The following is a 19,952-nucleotide window of genomic DNA, read 5'->3' as shown; positions in this document are numbered from 1 at the left end:
CCCCAGGGAATGTTGGGAGAGAAAGGAAGGCTCTTATATCCTAATTAAAAGTCCAAGCTTTTGCCCCATGGAATGCAAAACGCCTTTGGATACAGGAAACTGTTCTTTATCCAGCTACACTCATAAAGCTGTCAATAAGTTGAGAAAGTGGCCTTGATGGTGTGAAAAAAACCACCTCTTTTAAAGCACTGGCTACTAATAAAAATCTTTTCTGTTCAATGAAATCCAACAAATCATCTAGGATCATATAAATAGCAAATTTAACAGCAAATTAGCAAGGCCTATAAAATATATGACCACTTAGGCAGCAAGGAAAGCCAAAAATCAAGGTTGGAGAATTACTAAATTATGGTTAAAAGATTTTTTTCTTTTTATGCTTTTCATTGGAAGCTTTTAAAAATGTATTCTGAATGACTAAACTGCCTTTAAAGGGGTATATAATTAAACTAGCTCAGTTTGTGAGGGTCAGGGCCTCTCACACTTGATGGCCACCAGAAAATGAGTAATGATTTGCTCACTCTGAGGAATCTGTGCAGAGAATGCAAGCCTAGCCGGCTAGCATGTCTGCTAATAGATGCTAGGCTTGTGTGAAGATAGCCACTGCAGCTATGGAACAAAAATCACATTATCTCTACAGATTCCAATACTTTCAGAGAAATAAAATAGCTACTTCCCTTTATAGAACTGACAACCATTTAAACAGTTTTCTGATAAACCTAGGAGTCAGATTCTGCTTTGAAGAAGTCATTAATACTAATACCAGGGCATTTATTTAGCCTATAAATTCTCAATTGTTTTTTTCCCTGTTATAGAGATTCTCATTAGTTGTGCCCCCCGAATATAGGCAGGGTCATTATTAAACTAGCACATTCCTGATATTTCATGGAAGGTCATGTGAATTCTTTATTAAGAACAAATTCTCCAAGCTGGGAACTTTGTAATAAAAAGTCTTTTCACCAAATTTGGCCCACATGCTCTCTGCTTGGCTCTGAAACATTTTTTGGAAAATTTAAAAGGGAAAAAAAATCATTTTTTTGAAATTTCCATCTTAAATAAGTATTAGAAGAGTTGATATATTTATGATGATTTCTTGACTGGTTATTTTAAGCTGTTGCTGTGCTTTCAAACTTTTGTTTCTCTAAGGATTCTTTTCCAAGAACATCTGGAAGAATGACAGCTGAAAATAAACATCTCATTCTTTTTCTTCATTTTCCCCACTTCTTAAGAATTAAAGAAAATTACTATTGGGAACAAAATGGAGGAAAATATGTGTTCTTCTTCAGCATGACGGCAAGGAAAGTACATTCCAAGCCTTGCAGACTCTGGATTACTGTCACCTGGGAGTGAGGAGAAGCACACCAATGACAGGGATGGACAAGATGCAACAGTCCCAGGCTTTAGAGCAATGTTGTCCAGAAATTGGAGATGATACACAAATGTCAGCCAGAAATGTAATTTTAAAACTTCTAGCAGTCACATTTTTAAGAAAGATCAAAAGAAGTTGGTGAAATTAATATCTTCTCTTTAACCCAAAATATATAAAGTATTATCACAGCAACATGTATTTAATTTTTAAGAATCACTGAGCTATTTTAAATTTTTTTTTAACTAAGCCTTCAAGATCTAGTGTGTATTTTATACTTCAAGAACATCTCAACAAGTTCTGGCCACATCTCAAGTGTTTAGTACCCACGTATGGGACATTGGGGAGGGTAGGCTGATAAAACAAGTGCAAGTAGGGCCTCCCCGGTGGCGCAGCGGTTGAGCGCTGGGTTGCGAAGCTGCCCGCAGCCTCTGCAGCGCCGGTTCGATCCCCGGCTGCTCAGGAGGGTCCCGCATGGCGCGCAGACCTCTCCTGCTGCCCACTGCTCCCCTCAGCAGTGTACTTCGGTCCTTCTGCCTGTTCTGCTCCCCGCTCTGGCTCTGGTGAATTCTCTCACCCTCCCACGCCTCTGACTGTACTCAGTGTTTGTATAAATAAATAAATTAAATAAATCTTTAAAAAAAAAATCAAAAAACTTTAAAAAAAAAAGTGCAAGTACACGAAACAGAATTGAGGGACAAAGGCTTTTCTCCATGATATATGTCCTCTCCCAAATTTAGCAATACATGTTCCTGAACTCCTGGAATGCTTCTGAAAGTTACAGGAGCCCTCCACCACCAAATCTATCCATTACACACCGAGAAGTTACAGTTAAACCATTTAGTGACTGAAGATCAAACAGAACAGAAAATGACACACAGAAAAATTGTTTTCTCCTCTTCTCTACCTTCTGGCCACTCCCAAAACACACATACACAGAACCTATATTTTAATAAATACAAAGAAGAAACTACATAAAGACCAAAGTATTTAAGTAATAAAAATTTTTAAAAGGAAAAGATAAAAAGATAAAGACTTAACAAGACAGTTAAATTCTACACATATGAGAACCTATTGAAAGGCCCACAACTATGCTAAGGGCTAAGGATACAAAAGAAAGAAATGTTCTCTATAAGGGCCACCCCTAAGGGAAAAGACACACAAATGCATAAGACAGTTTTAAAACCAAAGAAAATAATACTATGATTAACCACCAGAAAATGAGGTGGCAGAGTTAGGGCCTATTACCAGGTTAGAGGCAACAGTCTACACAGAACCATCCTCCTTACACTAATTGGAAATTCAGAAAATGTCTTAGTTCAGGTTGCTATAATAACAATATCATGGACATGGAGATTTAAACAACAAATATTTACTCCTCACAGTTTTGTAGGCTAGGAAATCCCACTCCAAGTTGCCAGAAGATTCTGTATCTAATGAAGAGGCTCTACTTCTTCCTAGTCCACAGACTGCCATGATGGATGAGAAAGGAGACCCCTGGGATTGCTTATAAAGAGACTAATCCCATTCATGAAGACTCCACCATCATGACCTAATCACTTTCCAAATGGAAGGAGGTGAGAGATCTGACAACCAAATGGAATAGAAAATCGCATGCAGAAAAAAAATGTTTCCTCTTTCTCTTTCTTCTGGCCACCCCACAAACACATATACATAGAATCCTCATTTTAATAAATACAAAGAAGAAATTACATAAGGACCAAATTTCTTTATAAGTATTTCATAAGCAACATCATCACCCTGGTGATTAGGATTTCAACATAAAAGTTTGGGGTCATACAAACATTCATTACGTAAAAGGGAGATCCCCAAACCACTCTCAGGTTTGATAATTGACCGAGAGGATTCACTGAACTTGCTGAAAGCTGTTTAACTCACAGTTGTGGTTAATGATAGGAAAACGATAAAGAGAAAATCAGCCAAGAGAGGAGAAACACGGGGCAGAGGCTAGGAGATTTCTAAACTCAAAGCTTCTGGTCCTATCCCCATAGAGATGTGTTACATACTAACATGTGATGACATACAGAGAGTGATGCCACCCAGGGAAGGTCACACAAGGCTTGGTGTCCAGCATTTCTACTAAGGGTCAATCCCATACTGCCTGCATGGCTGACACTTAGTGTCCACACCCTCCCAGAAACTGGGTAAATACCTCTATCTCTGGAGTTGTGTCCCTCCAGAGTCCAGAACTGATACTACATGATGCAAAAATCCCCAGCACGAATTACACTATTACACTGTCTAGTAACCAAAGCCCACAGGCAAAGACACCTTTGTGGGGCAGGGTATTCACTTGGAAAGGTGACAAGAGACTAACTCCCAGCAGCTGATGCCAAAGGCCATCTATCTCTGCATAATAGTAGTTCTTCACTAAACAGAAGCTTATAGAAACTGTCAGAATATGGAAAGATCAGTGTGAACTAGAAGAATCGCAAAGGATATGAGATTTTTCACTCAACACTTTAAAATGAATTGAATTATAATGAAAATAGAGAAGCTTTAGAGATTCTTGAGCAAGAGTGCAACAAAATACCCAAAAAAGAGATTATTTTTGGAAAATTAATATGATTATGAATTCTGCTTCTCTGGCCTATTTTCCCCCTCTCATCCTAGGAAATGATGTCTGGTTTCACGTGTTTAAAAATGTCGGGTGCTTTAATTATAGAGGTGAATTCCATTTGAAATTCCAGACTCATAATTTATAGTGCGACATTTCCACTGGGTTGTCAAATGAGCATCTCAACATGATCAAATAAAACTTGTGATTTTTCCCTACTCCTTTCCATCTCTCTCATTTGAGTATAATACCACAATTGACCCAGCTGCTTGAGCAAAGACATCAAACTATCCTTAATTCCTCTTCCTCTGTCAACATCTAGAGACAATAACATTCCAAATCCTATCTTAAACCCAATCACATCCAGCTGTTGACCTCAAACAAAAGAAGTCAGTTGTTCCAACAGCAAAATAGGTTTACTCAAAAACAAACAACAGACTAGAGCGTGCCTTCATGATGAGACCCACATGCACTTTACCAAATCCCAGGCTAACAACCCCCTAAATCAAATTTAGAGGACCTCCCCCTAAATTCTACCAGAGGAAAAAAAGCATCATTGCTCATAGGAGATGGAAGGCAGCTGGGCCCCGTAGTTTGATCATTCACGCATATGTGGGCACTCTCTTCCTAGATTCCTGACCTAATTTCAGTAGGATTCTGAGTATTAATGTTCACACAGTCAATTCCCTTGCACCAATCCTAGCCCACCATCATCATCCCTATTTAGATTCTGCTGATTATCTACTCAGCAGTTGCCTTCTTTCCCTCCACAAACCATTCCACACAACAGTCCTATTGATCTCTTTAAAGCTTAAATCGTATCATGTTATTATTCTAGTTAAAGTACTGCAATGGAGCTTGCCAACTCATTTAAAATAATACATAAATTCCCACAATCATCTTCCAGCATCTTCTGAATGGTCTGCCTTCCTGAGACTTCATCTCTCATGGCTTTCTCCCTTATTCTTCAGTCGCACCTGCTTTTCTTCTGAATCTTGAACACAGTGAGCTGCGTCCCATGCTTGGGCCTCTGCTTGCTATTCTTTCACTCTTCAGGAAGCTTCTGCCTTAGATCTTTCCATAGCTGGTATCTTCTTATCATTCAACTCTCAGCTCAAAAACAAGCTCCAATGAGAGGTCTTTCCTGATGATCTAATTCAGTTTGTAGCCACTTCTAATCATCACCAGAGTACTGTCTTCTCTCCTTAATTTCTAGTATCACTTACCTTAATTTCTGTCCTTTTTGTTTCTTTACTTCTCTCTTATCAGAATATATTCAAAAATAAAATCTTCAAGAAAATAAAGTCCATGTTCCTTACTTTTCTCTTTCCTGTCCCTACCACAGGGCTGGACATATAATATGAAACTCATGAGGTTGAATGAACAGTGATGAATTTCAGGATTTATTACAGATATTCAACATTGTTAAGAGAAAAAAGTCTATTTCTTCATGTTTCCTCTTACTAAGCTCCTATAGTAAGTATAATTACTTTAATTCTCAACCTTATCATGACAAGCTCCTTCAAAGAAACTAAGATGCCCTTTCATTCTAAATTTGTAAATGATAAAGCAAAATACATTAAAGCTTTTGAAGTTGAGACAAAGCATGGAATCAATTATTTTCAGACCATGGCATTCCTCAGCCATGTAAGGTTATATATTTGGTTTCCTCAATTCACCCAAATTTTCTGTTAGAGTATTTTTTCATGTTGAGCTGTCCAGGATACACAGCCACCTTGTTTCATTTTTAGTTAAGTGATCACACAGTGACTTCACAGACAGGTGCCAATAGAATGACTCCTCAACAATAACATTTCTAGCTAGAAGGTGTGAATTTTGGAAGACTTCCTCAGTGCCCTTAAAATGATGACCAATTCTACCCAACTATACCTAATCCTGGTTAGAGGATTAAGCAGACTGGGGGTATCAAAGTATCTCAATATAACAAAAGGGAGGGGTAGTTAGATACTAGATTAAAGTTTTAGGAAGCTGCAGGAGTCAAAAAGAAGACATAAACAAATAAACAACAGCAAATGGTAACTGAAAATAAGGGACAACAAGGAGAATGAAGAATCAAACCTGATGCCAACACACTGAGCCTCATTGCAATGAACGCTACAAAGCTTTAATGAATACAGAAAAATTGAGATGTAGAAATTTTTAAAGAAGAACATGCCATTTGTGGAGTGGTGATAGAACAGCTAGCCACAAATATCAAATAATGAGTTAGGAAATATAAGAATGGAGTAAGATGGCAGTTTGAGGCCAGAGATCAGACATTAATAATCTAGGGCCACACTTGCACATGGAAAGTCCCAAAGCGAAATGAATGAGAAATTCCTAGGTCCTAAAATAGGCACAGAAAGAGATATCGTAGTTTGGGGTATAGGCACAGAAGACAGTAGTTAACATAAATACGAATCACCAAGTATTTAAGAACTCAGAACCCAGACATGAGGCTTAGGTGACATAACTTTCTGAAGAACAAAATCACCATAGTTACATTTTTTCCGGGTCATGGAGTGGCTATTCTAACTACAAAGAAGACTACAAAAATCTAGCAACTCTTCAAATGTGATAACTGAATAGTCAGCCAACTGTTATCATTCCCTGGGTACATTCTCATGCAGCACAAGAAGAGGCAACTAAAAACTCCTGCTCTCTGAGATATGTATTTTCTCTATCCTGGTTTCACATCATTTTTTATCCCAAGTGGAGCATGAAAAGAGTCTCTAACTTTCATTTCTAAGATACTTAAATTCAGTGTTTGTCTTCCAGGATCCAAGTCTAACATAGTAAAATTTTATAATGAAAGTAATAACACATTTTTATATTAAAAGTACAAAATATAAAACTATCAGAAGAGATATAATAAAGTAAAAAATCTATGCCCTCAACATCCTAGATTTCAAAAAAAAAGCAAAATTACACTTGAAGACATGGACTCTAGTTAGCCAACTAACAGACATTAACCACGTTGAAATTAAACCCCAGCTAATTCTGATCTTTTGCTAATTGGGGGCTTCAAAATAAAGCTTTTGGGTATCCTCATTTTGCCTGTCTTCTCACTTTGCTACCTGTAGCAGGCTGATGACTGTCACAGGAGATCACCCCTCTGATAAATCTCTTGACTTCTACTGTAGACAACAGTAGATCTCCTCCTCTGTCCTCTTCAAGAGTACTAACTCCTCAAGTCCAAAGGTCATTTCTGGTTGCCAATGCCACTCATCCATGGAGGAGATGGAACTCAGAGTTCATACTCCTGGATGCAGTTGCCCAGAAACTGCTTTTGGGGTAGCTGTTGCTGACACCACATATAACCCCGCAGCTTCTATATCCCAGAATACAAGACTGGATTCTCACTGGGTTACCTTCCATGTGCCAAGGGGTATGTCATTTTACTCATCAGTACCGTATCACTGTAGTTTCTGTCCCCACTTCCCCAGGGAGAATATGAAACCACTCCTTGCCTAAGACCAAAGGTGACTCTCAACACTTGCATCAGGACTGAGCACACTTCAGGGTGACTGTAGTTAGAATGATTAACACCCTGCCCCAAAACATCCATGTCCTAATCCCTAGAACCTCTAATGATCTGAGATTCTAGGAATAACAAAAAAATGTTATCCCATACCGGAAAAGGGGATTTAACATATGCTGTTTACAATTTGGGGGTGAAGAGTTTATCCTGGATTTCAGGTTAGGCCTGAAATGCAATCACATATATCCTCATAAGAGGAAGGATGGAAGAAAGAGATTACTCCACAGAAAAGGAAATTATGGACCAAAGAAAGAGAAATGCTTGAGTGATGCAACCACATGCCAAGGAATGTCAGCAGCCATCAGAAGCTGAAGAGGCAAGAAAGGGATTCTTCCTTAGGGCCTCTGGAGGGAGTGGTCCTACAGACACCTTAATTTTAGCCCAGTGACACTGATTTCAGACTCCTAGACTCTAGAACTGTGAGAAAATACACTGTTCTTTATTCAGGGTATTTGCTCTCATTCAAATCATTGCCCAAATGTATTTTTATCCTGTATGTGTTAGGCTACAGAAGCAAAAATATGAAAGATTTTCCTTTCTAAGTATTTATAAGAGGTGTCTTCTTACATAACTGTTTGACAAGAATCAAAAACTGACCTGTAAACTGTGGTTAGTCCCTTTTTAAAAAAGATGTATCTTAAGGTATTTTCCACCCATGAATATTTCTTCTCTGTGTCTATGGCTACCCAGTTTATTTATTATTAACATAAATTTAGTAATTTAGCAACTTATAATTCCTGAGAATTTTAACATTTCATCAATACTATTGTCATAAATTATTATAGCGCATTATTTGTCTACTTTAATAATTCTTAATATCTGTTCTTAGGTAATGAAATAACATTTCATTAATGTTAAGGTATTAACATTACCTATTTTATTATCTTTATAAGAAATATTTCATAATTTGTAAATTTTTCTTTTTTTGTTTTATTAATTTCTGCCTTCTTAGTTTGTTCAGTTCTTGTTTTGTGAGTCTTCAGTTTCTTTTATTTAATGTTTAATGCTTCTTGTTTAAAATAAAATGTACTTATAGTTAATATTTCTTTCATTTCTAAGTGGGCTTTAATAGTTTCCTTCCTATAACATCTACCACAGTCATCCCACTTAGAAGTGATCATAAATTGATATAAAAGAAATTCAAATTAAAACATTGATAGTTAATGTACATATCGGGACCCACAAAATGAGGGCCAACCTAGTGGCCTGGCCCACTTCACAAATTTAAGCTTAAATCAACCTGTTTTTATAAGAAACACCTATGCTAATCCTCTAACTTGGCTTTAGCTAACTTATGTTACCCCAGAAAACAGGACCAGCTAGCCTTACAAGGTAGTCTGCTATGTCCTACCTGATCATGTCCTGTTTTCATGTTGCTTCTTCTAATGTTCCATAAAATCACTCTTGACCAAAATCCCTCAGAGAAAATGCTCCACTCCTTATGAGGCACAGCACTCCCTCCCCACCCATGGATTGCTTTCCCATGAATAAAGGACATCATACTCATTACTAAATTTTGTATTTTTGTAATTTGACAAGACTGAAGCGATGAACAGCTCCCTTTACTGAAGAATAGAATTTTCCAGCAATATTCACGTTTGTCTTGAGAAAAAATTGTCAGAATTCCTTCTCTATTATTATCTTATCAAATGAAAGGCTACCGGGGTAAACATTGAACATTTAGTAAAAGTGGTACTAACTTGCAGAATAAAATGCAAGAGATTCTAACCACTGGAAGAACTCTGGGGAAATGAGCAGGAAAGTAGCCTGATGTATCAACCATTCTCCCTTCCACAAACACTAGCCCAGAGAAATGGAGATGGTTGGATAATCCTTAATTGCATATATCGATATATCTACAGGTTTTTTTCCTCAATTTACAAGTAATTTTTATTGAGGTAAAACTGCATTATAGGGTCTCCTTGGTGGCACAAGGGGTTAAGATGCAACCTATGAAGCTATCCACAGTCACTGCAGCACGAGTTCCATCCCAGCCAGGGAACTACCCACATGGCGCAGCAGACCTGTCTTGACTAGCTCATGGCTTTCCTCAGCAATATATTTCAGTCGATATGCCTGTTGTTTCCCACTCTGTCTCTGGTGATTCCTCTCACCATCCACACCTTTGACCTATCCCCAGTTCTTGTATGCATAAATAAATAAATCTTTAAAAAAATGCATTATAACATTACATAAGTTTCAAGCGTGCATCAATGTAAGTCAACATCTGTATATACTACATTCATTTTAGCACTAAAAGTCCAATTGTATCCTTCGTCATTCAATTGGTCTCCTTTACTCAACTTACTAACCACTCTTTCTCCTTCCCCTCTAGTAACCATTAACTTGGTATTATAATCAAAAAGTTTGTTTTTGTTTTATTTATTTAATTCAATTCCTTAGTGTCTCTATACAACATGAGTGAAATCATGTGGTGTTTGTCTTTCTCCAGCTGAATTACTTCTCTGAGCATACTCACTCATCCATGTTGTTGCAAAAGGCAGGATTTCATCTTTTGTTTTATAGCTGAATTGTATTCCATTGTTGGAAAAGATAAGCATGCCCATGTTCACTGCAGCATTATATATAATATTTAAAAGCTGGAAGCAATTTTAGTGCCCAATGACAGATGACTGGGTAATAAGATGCATTATGTATACACAAAAGAAGAAATACTTTTAAATTTCTATGGATTTTGACTTTTTGGTAGGTTTTTTTTTTTTTACCTTATCCTCTTGTTATTAATTTCTAATTATATTGCAAAGTGGTAAGAAATTGTGACCAATAATATTACCCTTTGGATTTTTAAAGCTTTTTTTTTTAAATTTAAAACATGACAAGATATTTTAAAGTTCTATTTCCTGTTTATGACCTTCATCTAATGTTTATCAAATTATTCTCTGCACTTTTAAATTCAACAATGTTTTTTTCTCACTAGAAACACATCTAATCCTACATTAGTTTTCATTCCCTATTTTTGCTGTTTCAATATTTGTAACATTACTAAAGTTACAAAAATGGAATTACTTCTTTGATGCTTTGATTTTCCAACAAAAGTCTAAGATGTATATTTTGAAATGCATGTAAATGAAAAATATTTCCATATTGTTTCATCAAGATTACTTCATTTGTTCCTGATAGTCATATAAGCTGGAGAGTGATTTGCCATCCAGATAAATGAGAAATACATGACATAATACAGCTTTGACATGAACATAAGAATTTAGAAAAATTAAAAAAGTGAACTTATAGAAGTGTAAATTAGAAAATTTAAAAACCACATGAATAAACCAAATACCTGAAATATGCAGTAAAATAAAAGTTTATTGATGAATAAACAAAATTCCCTTAGCTACAACAAAATTGGAGTTAGCAGTGGGAGAAAATTAGACCTCAATCTGATCTCTTATTTTTGGATCAACATTCCTATCATGATTCTCTTGTGAAAAGCAGAAATTTGAAAACTCAGATGAGTGGACCATGCAGAAAAAGAAATACTATTTCTTTACGAATTTTGCAATTTTCTTTCTATTATTGGTCTTATCACATATCTTACTTTTCTATTTGTCTGCTGTTTCATTTCTATAAAATCAGTCTCCATTTCTGGAAAAATTGCACCTCACTGCTGTTAATATTGTTTTCCTGTCTTTTCATTAACAAATTTAAAGGCAGCAACAAAAGCTAAATAACCTTCACCTTTCAACTGAAAAAACTGGATTGCAATAACCATTCAATTTCAGGTTCATCTCCTGCTATTCAGCAGTCAACCTGGAGAGGTGATCATGGGTTTGCATTGGGGGCAGTTTAGAGGGTGGTCCACAGGAGTGAGGTTGAGGTCATTGCAGGGGCAGGGTGAGAGGTCAGGCTTTCCTTGCTGCACCTGGAGGATTTATAAATGGGGATATTTTAGTCTCTAGCACAGGCCACTCCTTAGCCTTAGAGAGCACAAATATTTACAGAAGGAAAACCAAATAGGAGCGCTGCAGCATTGCCAGGCTGTGCTGCTGAACTTAATGAAGGGTTTCTTTTCCCCCTATGGATTTCAAAGCAGCCTGAACTAAGGATACCAAAGTAAACAACATATCTGAGATTTAATGGAAAGGAAAACATGGATGTAGCATAAAAGCCCCATTATTATTCCTAAGCACTTAATTTTAGGTGAAGTACATTGCAGTGACTTTTTTGATGCACCACTCTGTCCCTCTGCCCGTGAAGCGCCTCATGCAGAGACATGGTTGAATGGCATTCATTACAAACCTAAGCCTCTTGAGGACCAGGAAGTAGTCACATGCACCTAGACTAGATGGATTTTTAGTGATAAGACACTGGCCAGAGTACCAGGGAACAGTCCCAGAGTCTGAGGTGATCACTGGGAATCTATATACTCTAATGAAAAGGAAAGGTTTGGGGCCAAATAGAAATGAGTATGAAACCAAGGTCTGCTGGTTGTTCTATAGGTTTGGGACACACATTTGATGCATTTTGGGATTTGTTTTATGTTTGTTTTTTGCTTTGGTCTTCTTTTTAAATTGAAATAATTTTCAAATAATATAAAGTATATATATAAATATATAAGTAAATATATATATATAAAGTAAATATATATATAAAGTTAATATGTATATATAATATAATATAAAGTACTTGTTTCTATCACATAGAGTAAGACCGAAAACATTTCCATCTCTCAAAAACTTCCCTGAGTTCTTTTTTATAGTCAGTCCTCCCCAACTAAAGACTATTCTGGCATTAATAACCATGAATTATTTATTTCCCCAATTATGTTTACTGAAGTAATAGAGGTTTAAACCACTGTATTTGTTTTAGGGGTTACAAGTTCAAATTCCACAACTGTATATTCTTACACCATGCCTATCACCAAAGCCCCAATAACTCTCCACCATGCTCCATGGAGTGCCCTTGCTCCCTCTACTCCATCTCCACCACTCTCCCCTCTGGCTGCCGCAGTTTTGCAGTCAGATGTCAAGGGTTTGTTACTAGTTTGGTTCTGTCTGACCCTTTGTTTTGTTTCTCTATATTTTGCATATTAAGTGAAACCATCCAGTATTTGTCTTTCTGCTTCTGATTTATTCCACTTAGCAGTACCCTCTTCAGTTCTGTACATGTTGTTGCAAATGACAAGAATTCTCTTTTTATATAGCTAAGTACTATTCCATTTTCTAATCCACTCCTCTATTCTTGAGCACAAAAGTTGTTTCCATAGCTTGGCTATTGTAAATAGGCCTATAATAACAGAGGAGGGGCCTCCCTGATGGCGCAGCGGTTGAGCGCTGGGTTGCAAAGCTGCCCGCAGCCTCTGCAGCGCCAGTTCGATCCCTGGCCACAGGCGAGGGTCCCACATGGCGCACAGACCTCTCCTGCCACTCCCGCTGCTCCCCTCAGCAGTGTACTTCGGTCCTTCTGCCTGCTCTGTTTCCCACTCTGGCTCTGGTGAATTCTCTCACCCTCCTGCACTTCTGACTGTACCCAGCACTTGTATAAATAAATCTTTAAAAAAATAATAAATAAATAAATAGAGGAGTGCATATATCCATTCAAATTAGTGTTTTCACATTCTTTGAAATGGAGTGCAATTACTGGGTCATATGGCAGATCTATTTTGAATATATTGAGAAATCTCCATACTGTTTTCCATAGGGGCTTGACCAGTCTACATTTCCTTCAGTGATGTACATGACTGATTTTTCTCCATATTCTTACTAACATGTTGTTTCTGGCCTTTTTGATGTGAGCCATTCTGAAGGGTGTGAGATGGTATGTCATTGTGATTTTGTTTTGCATTTCCCTGGTGATAAGTGAAGATGAGCATTTTATTCATGTGCCTATCGACCATCCATATGTCTTCTTTGGAGAAGTGTCTATTTAGCTCTTCTGTCCTTTTTTTTTTAATTGGGTTAATTGTTTTCTTTTTGTTGAGTTGTATGACTTCATTATAGAAATTAGATATCTGCCCTTTGCCAGATGTCTGATACACAAATATTTTCTCCCATTTGGTAGGGTGTGTTTTTTAGTGACAGCTTCTTTCACTTGTGCAGCTGCTTCTTTATTTGATGTAATCCATTGTTTATATTTGTTCTTACTTCTGCTGTCATTGGCAACAAACCCCCCAAAGACATCTCTGAAGTGAATGTCATCGATCATTTGGCCTATTTTTTTTATAGTAAACCATTTCCTTAATCCATTTTTTAAAGATTTATTTATTTATTTATGCAAGAACTGGGGTACAGACCAGAGGTGCAAGAGGGTGAGAGAATTCACCAGAGATAGAGCGGGAAGCAGAACAGGCAGACCAACCGAAGACGCTGCTGAGGGGAGCAATGGGTGAGGCAGGAGAGTCTGCTGCAGTATGTGGGTTTCTCCCTGGCCAGCTGGGAATCAAACCTGGGCTGTAGAGGCTGCGGACAGCTTCATAGCGCAGTGTTCAACCTGCCGCACCACCAGAAAGACCCATTTCCTTAATCCATTTTGAGTTAATTTTTGTGTAAGATTATAAGCTGGTGATCTAGTTTCAATCTTTTTCCATTTGGCTGTCCAAATTTTCCAATACCATTTGTGGAAGAAACTTTTTTTCCAGTGTATACCCTATGCTCATTTGTCATAGATTAACTGTTCATAGATGCACAGGTTCATTTCTGAATTCTTAATTCTATTCTATTTCTCTGTGTGTCTGTTTTTGTTCCAGTACCATTCAGTTTGATTGCTATAGCTTTGTAGTATAGTTTGAGGCCTGGGAGTTTGATACAACCCATACACTCTTGCTCTTTTTTGTCAGGATGGTCTAGCTATCTGAGGTCTTTGGTTATTCCATATGAACTTCAGTATTGTTTCAGTTAGTCAGAGACTAGACAACTAGTAAATAAGAGAGATAAAATAAAAGTTTACATGGAATTAGTAATATCAAAATTTGGCAATTTATTAAGCCATAAGAAAATATCAATATATCTCAAAATGATGTATTGACAAACTCAAAAACAAAAAGCGCTTTCTTTAGGAAATTTTATGTCAAAGAGGAAGACCATCTTAATCGGCAGACACTTATGAAAATCAACAATAATGAAAATGTACCAAGCCTACAAATACTATTAAAGCAGTACTAAGAGGAAGAATTTTAGTCTTCACTAATTTTTTAAATGATAATGAAAAAATAGGCATTCTAATCAAGAAATTAAAAAAATAAACATAAAAATACTAATAAATTAAAAGGGGACTAAGATTCTAAAAAGGAATAAATTAGTAAACAGAAAATGGTATAATAAATAATTTCAAAATCTCATTCTGTGAAAAATAAAATAAACTTTCATCTAACTTAACATAAAAATAAGTTCAGTACACCAGAAGACATAAAACATTCAATAAATACATGAATTACAGAAGAAAAAAATAGTTATCATGAGCTAAACATCCTAGCACAGTTTTATGATAGAAATTTCAAATTTTTAAAGTATACAGATAATTGCAATTTTATTTCAACTATTCCAATGGAAAAAAAGCTAATTTCTAAAAAAAAAATTAAATTGAGCTACTTATAATCATGAATTTATACATTAAAAAAACAACTATAGGCAAAGTCAAGATATACAGCAAATGGGAATATACACTGTAACTCCTATCACTAGTTTGGATTTCCTCCAAATTATTAAGGAAAGACAATCACATAATAGAAAAATGAGCAAAGTATACAACATAGTATTTCAATACTATGTTGCACAATGGCAGGGGCGGGCTTATTTGTCTTCTCTATAATCTTCACAGGGATTCCTCAAATGTTAGTTAATGATCAAGAAAGCTATTTTATCATATTTAAGAAAAGCCCTATTCATAGTTTCCTTAGAACTATTTTATCTTTTTTTTTTTCCCCAAAGATCCATCCATTTATGCATATAAGAGCTGGGGCACAGGCCAGAGGTGTAGGGGGTGAGAGGATTCACCAGGGACAGAGTGGGGAACAGAACAGGCAGACCTACCAAAGCACACTGCTGAGGGGAGCAGCAGGCAAGCCAGGAGAGGTCTGCTGCACCATCCACTGTGCCATGTGGGCCTCTCCCTTGGCGGCTGGGTATCGAACTCATGCTACAGCTGCTGTGGACAACTCTATAGGCTGTGTCTCAACCCCCCATGCCACCAGGGAGGCCCCTCCTTAGAACTATTTTCATTCAGCATCTTTTACAACAATCCTATAATGTTTGGATGGTTTTTCTCTACTAATGTCCTCTAATATAAGAAATTAATTCTCACTATGAAAAAAAAAGAAGCAGCAGCAGCCTGGAATACACAGCATGCCTAGCCTGCCAGAAAGATTCAATGGTGACTAGCATGGTAGGAGTAGAGTAAATGTGGGTAAGAGTGGGTGGAGCAGATGTTCTGTAGGTCATCCCAGGAACTGTATATTTTACACTAAAGAAGAAAGGAAATCTTTGAAGGCAGAAGAGGTGAACAATCTGATACAAGTTTTAAGAATACTAATAGGTAGCTAAGGAGCAATGACAAAAGCATATATTTTTGGAGCCTGTATAGGCTGGTTCTGGATAGTTTCCCCCAAAACAACTTCTGTTCAAGCAGTATTGTTTCATAACTAATTGGCTGAAAGGCAATTTTCCAGTAAAGAGAAAACTGACTGGTTGATGATTTGGTTTTATATCCCAACTGACAAATCAATCAACCACCTTCATCTGACTTTATTTAATGTTTTTAAGCTAGTATTGAGCTTGGTTTCATTTCATTTGAAAATTACCTCAAAATGTCTAATACCATGAACAAACAAAAGACTTAATAGACAAATGCCTTATGTATTGATACAAAACACAAAGGAAAACCGATTCATTGCACAATATTGCCATGAATAGGGCCTCCCCGGTGGCACAGCGGTTGAGCGCTGGGTTGCGAAGCTGCCCGCAGCCTCTGCAGTGCAGGTTCGATCCCCAGCTGCTCCCGGGGCACTGGAGGAGGGTCCCACATGGTGCGCAGACCTCTCCTGCCGCCCGCTGCTCCCCTCAGCAGTGTACTTCGGTCCTTCTGCCTGCTCTGCTCCCCGCTCTGGCTCTGGTGAATTCTCTCACCCTCCCGCGCTTCTGACTGTACCCAGAACTTGTATAAATAAGTAAATAAATAAAAATAAATCTTTAAAAAAAAAATATTGCCATGAATATATACAATTCTAAACATATTCAAATGTTTCATATTTTGTATCTTTTGCAATATATTAATACTGAAATATTTTGCATTTTGTACTTTTGGTTTTGTTATTAATATTTTATGTCAGGATATCCTTTTGAAGTATCTCTTTACTTTTTCATTCTTTCCAACTGCAAAAGAAAATCAGTTATTTCAGTATTGTCATATGAATCATGTTTCATTATGTCCTTTTGAATGTTCTGTTTATTTTTCATTCTTTTCTCTTTTATGATAAAATTGCTTTTCAACCAGCTTGTTACATGGCAAAATACTGCCAGATGAAACTACCGGACATAATCTCCAGTCACGCCTATGAAAGGGCAGTTGACCTGGGTGGTGGTAGTATGAGGATGGTAAGAATTATTGAACTGAACTGCAGATATATTTTGAAGTTAAGAAATGTATCTTCATTCTCCCATCTTTTTTTCCACAGATGGTCGCATACTACCATTACTACCCTAATGCAGCCTTTTGGATTTCACAATGTATCTTGGTAATTTTCCACTTGAATAAATGAAGGCCTATGTTTTCTTTGATAGTGCAAACGCTTTTAAATCTGAAGTAATCCCAATTGTTTGTTTGCTTTAATTTCTGTTGCCACAGGGGTGAAGTCTCCAAGAACATCTTTATCATTGATGTCATGAAATGTATCGTCAGTGTTCCTTCTATGTATTTTATTGCTTCTAGTCTTATAAATAAATCATCGATCCATTTTGAATTTATTTTTTGTATAAAGTTAGACATAATACAATTTTATTCTTTCACATGTAGTCTTCCAGTTTTTCCAGCACCATTTTATTAAAGAGACTGTGCTTTCCCCATTGTATAGTCATGGCCCCACAGTCATAAAGCAAGTATTGACATGTATGTGGACTCATTTCTGAGCTTTCTTTTTTTTAATAAACTCTAGTATTTATTAAATTATAAATTATGTACTCAAAAAGAAAAATGAGGATCAAGAAAAACCACAAACTACAAGGACTAGATAGCAAAGCTTGTGGGAACACCATGAAGTGTATTACACACAAGATTCTGACACTTAAGTTACGAGCTGTTTTCTTTACATTTCCATGTCAGTAACTATACTATTAAAGTTGTTATTCATCTGTTTTAAAATCTCCCAATTCATATCTATTCTCATCTCATATAACTAAGCTTCCTGTTCATACTGATACCAGATATCTCATAGGTGCCAAATTTTAGTAATGGTTTTGTCAATCCATGCAGAAAAATAAGGTACAATGCAAGAGTCAGATGAGGACTGTGATGCACACATAGTACACACACTGGCAAAAAGAACTGAAGAAAGTTTTTTAAAACTATAAAATAAACAAACCTCAAGAAAACTGGGTTATTACTAACAGCTCTCAACTATTAACACCCAAGTTCCTTACATTAAATAAGTTTCTCAACAGAGACATGTTAGACTTTTAACTACAAGCCTATCCTTCCCATACCCCGTCCCCCCCCCAACTCCCAAAATGCACTGCGAGGGATCAGTATAATGTTACAATGGGCAGAAATGTACAGATAACCACTTAACCTTAAGCATGGAGCTGAAGACTTTTTTTTTTATTTAAACTTCAGCTACTGTGCACTGTCCATCAAGCCTTCTAGATCTGACACTGACACTCACTGTTTCACCCCCTGCTACTGATCGATCAGTTTCTCATTGATCTGATAGATCAGATATTGTCTGGTTTGCATTAGGAACCCAAAGTCTCTGTTGGGTCGAGTGTTGTGCAACAAGCGGAGACACATCCTCACTATCACTACTGGCATCTGATTCTGTTTCTTCAATAGAGGTGTCTGGTGCTGGTATACTTCCTGAAGATGATGACTCATGATCTTCTTCACCTTCCCTTCTATGACTCCTTTCAGCTATGCTGTCTCCACTGAGTTGTAAATGAGCAAAAGAGAGTTTTCCAGAGAAGTGCTTGCATCTGGGGATGGTGTTGCAGGACTTGTTAAGTGACAATCTGTTGAGGCCAGGGGACTTACAGAAGATACCAGAGGCTGAACAGAAACTCCACTCTGTGCTGATACACTGTCCGCTCCATCGGCAGAGCTCTCTCTTTCTAGGGTTATAGTATTAGCATCTCAGTACAGCCTAAGTACAGCCACTCTCTTCTTTGGTATATCTATTATAATCCAGTTAATCTTCCTGCAGCATCCATGTTCATTTCTCCTATACTGAAATATATTTTCAAGATCAGCAACATATAGAAACCCAGCAATTAACATTTCAGTGCTCTTTTTACCTTTGGAAAAAGCATCTTGCAGCTCTCTACTAGTACGCTCATCATACTGCCACCATCCATTTCTTCCTTTATAATACTATGCATATTCACCATTTCCTCTCCTTGCTGCCTTGAGTTCTTCTGGTGACAATAAGGTTGGCTCAGCAAGGAAATCCTCTGGAATTTCTTGTCAACAGAGGGCACATCACTTCCCTAGCCATGAAACTCCCTTTACACACAGATAGCAAAAAACATGCTTACAAGGTAGCCTGACAGGGTGAACACATGTTTGCAGACAAATTGCACATTCAGGGAGATAGAGAAGGTGTGGTATTAGAACAGGACTCATTTCCTTTTCTGTTTGTAGGAAGCATGTTTATTGTGTGATCAATTTCACCACAGCCAGCCATCATTTCTATTACAGATCCCACAGATGTCTGTCACAAAAATAAAACATCATCTTCACTAGTAGTCAGTCAGTTTGCAGTATTTTCTTTTCTACACTGGTTCATCCTATACTCTCTGACCACAGCTGTGGCTGGTTCACAGTTTTTTCTCTTTGGTCTTAGAGCCTGCAGCCTGAGCTTTCAATTCTGTTCCATTGACCATGTGCCTCAATTTTTGCCCATATTATATTGTCTTTACTACTGATGTTTTATAGTGTAAAGTCAGGTACAGTAAATGTTTATAGTATAAAGAAACTCTAAACAGGAGGAGGAAAACAACAAACTAAAACGACCAACAAGAACAAACGACGCAGCAAGCGGGACTGTGAGTGGAAAGGAACTATTGCAGCCACCACACCCCGTGAACAGGAGCTGTGGAGAACCCTGCAGGATTCGCCGCGGCGGTGAGCGAACGGCTACGGGCGCCATTAGAGAAGAACAAAGACCCCGGGAGACGCGCACACAGCCCGGGCTGCCGGTAAGCTTGCACGGAAAAGCAGCGCGCTTGGCATGCTTGAAAAGCAAACGCGGACCAGGATCGCGGCTGCCCAGGTCCCCGCGCCTGCGACCTAGGCTTGCGGGGAGACGCGCG

At 37.5% G+C, this 19,952-nt stretch overlaps 1 pseudogene across 1 annotated transcript; it reads right to left on the bottom strand.

Moving 5' to 3' along the window:
- Positions 1–18,250: 18,250 nt before the first annotated feature.
- LOC311174270 (E3 ubiquitin-protein ligase RNF146-like) lies at positions 18,251–19,327 on the bottom strand (annotated as a pseudogene). The gene has a single exon. The product of its transcript is annotated as an E3 ubiquitin-protein ligase RNF146-like (transcript).
- Positions 19,328–19,952: the final 625 nt, after the last annotated feature.

The sequence above is a fragment of the Talpa europaea genome, assembly GCF_964194135.1.
Source record: "Talpa europaea genome assembly, chromosome: 7".
In the NCBI taxonomy this organism is placed as follows: domain Eukaryota; kingdom Metazoa; phylum Chordata; class Mammalia; order Eulipotyphla; family Talpidae; genus Talpa; species Talpa europaea.
Note: the sequence above shows the minus strand (reverse complement) of the source record. Positions and strands in the feature narration are given on the sequence as shown.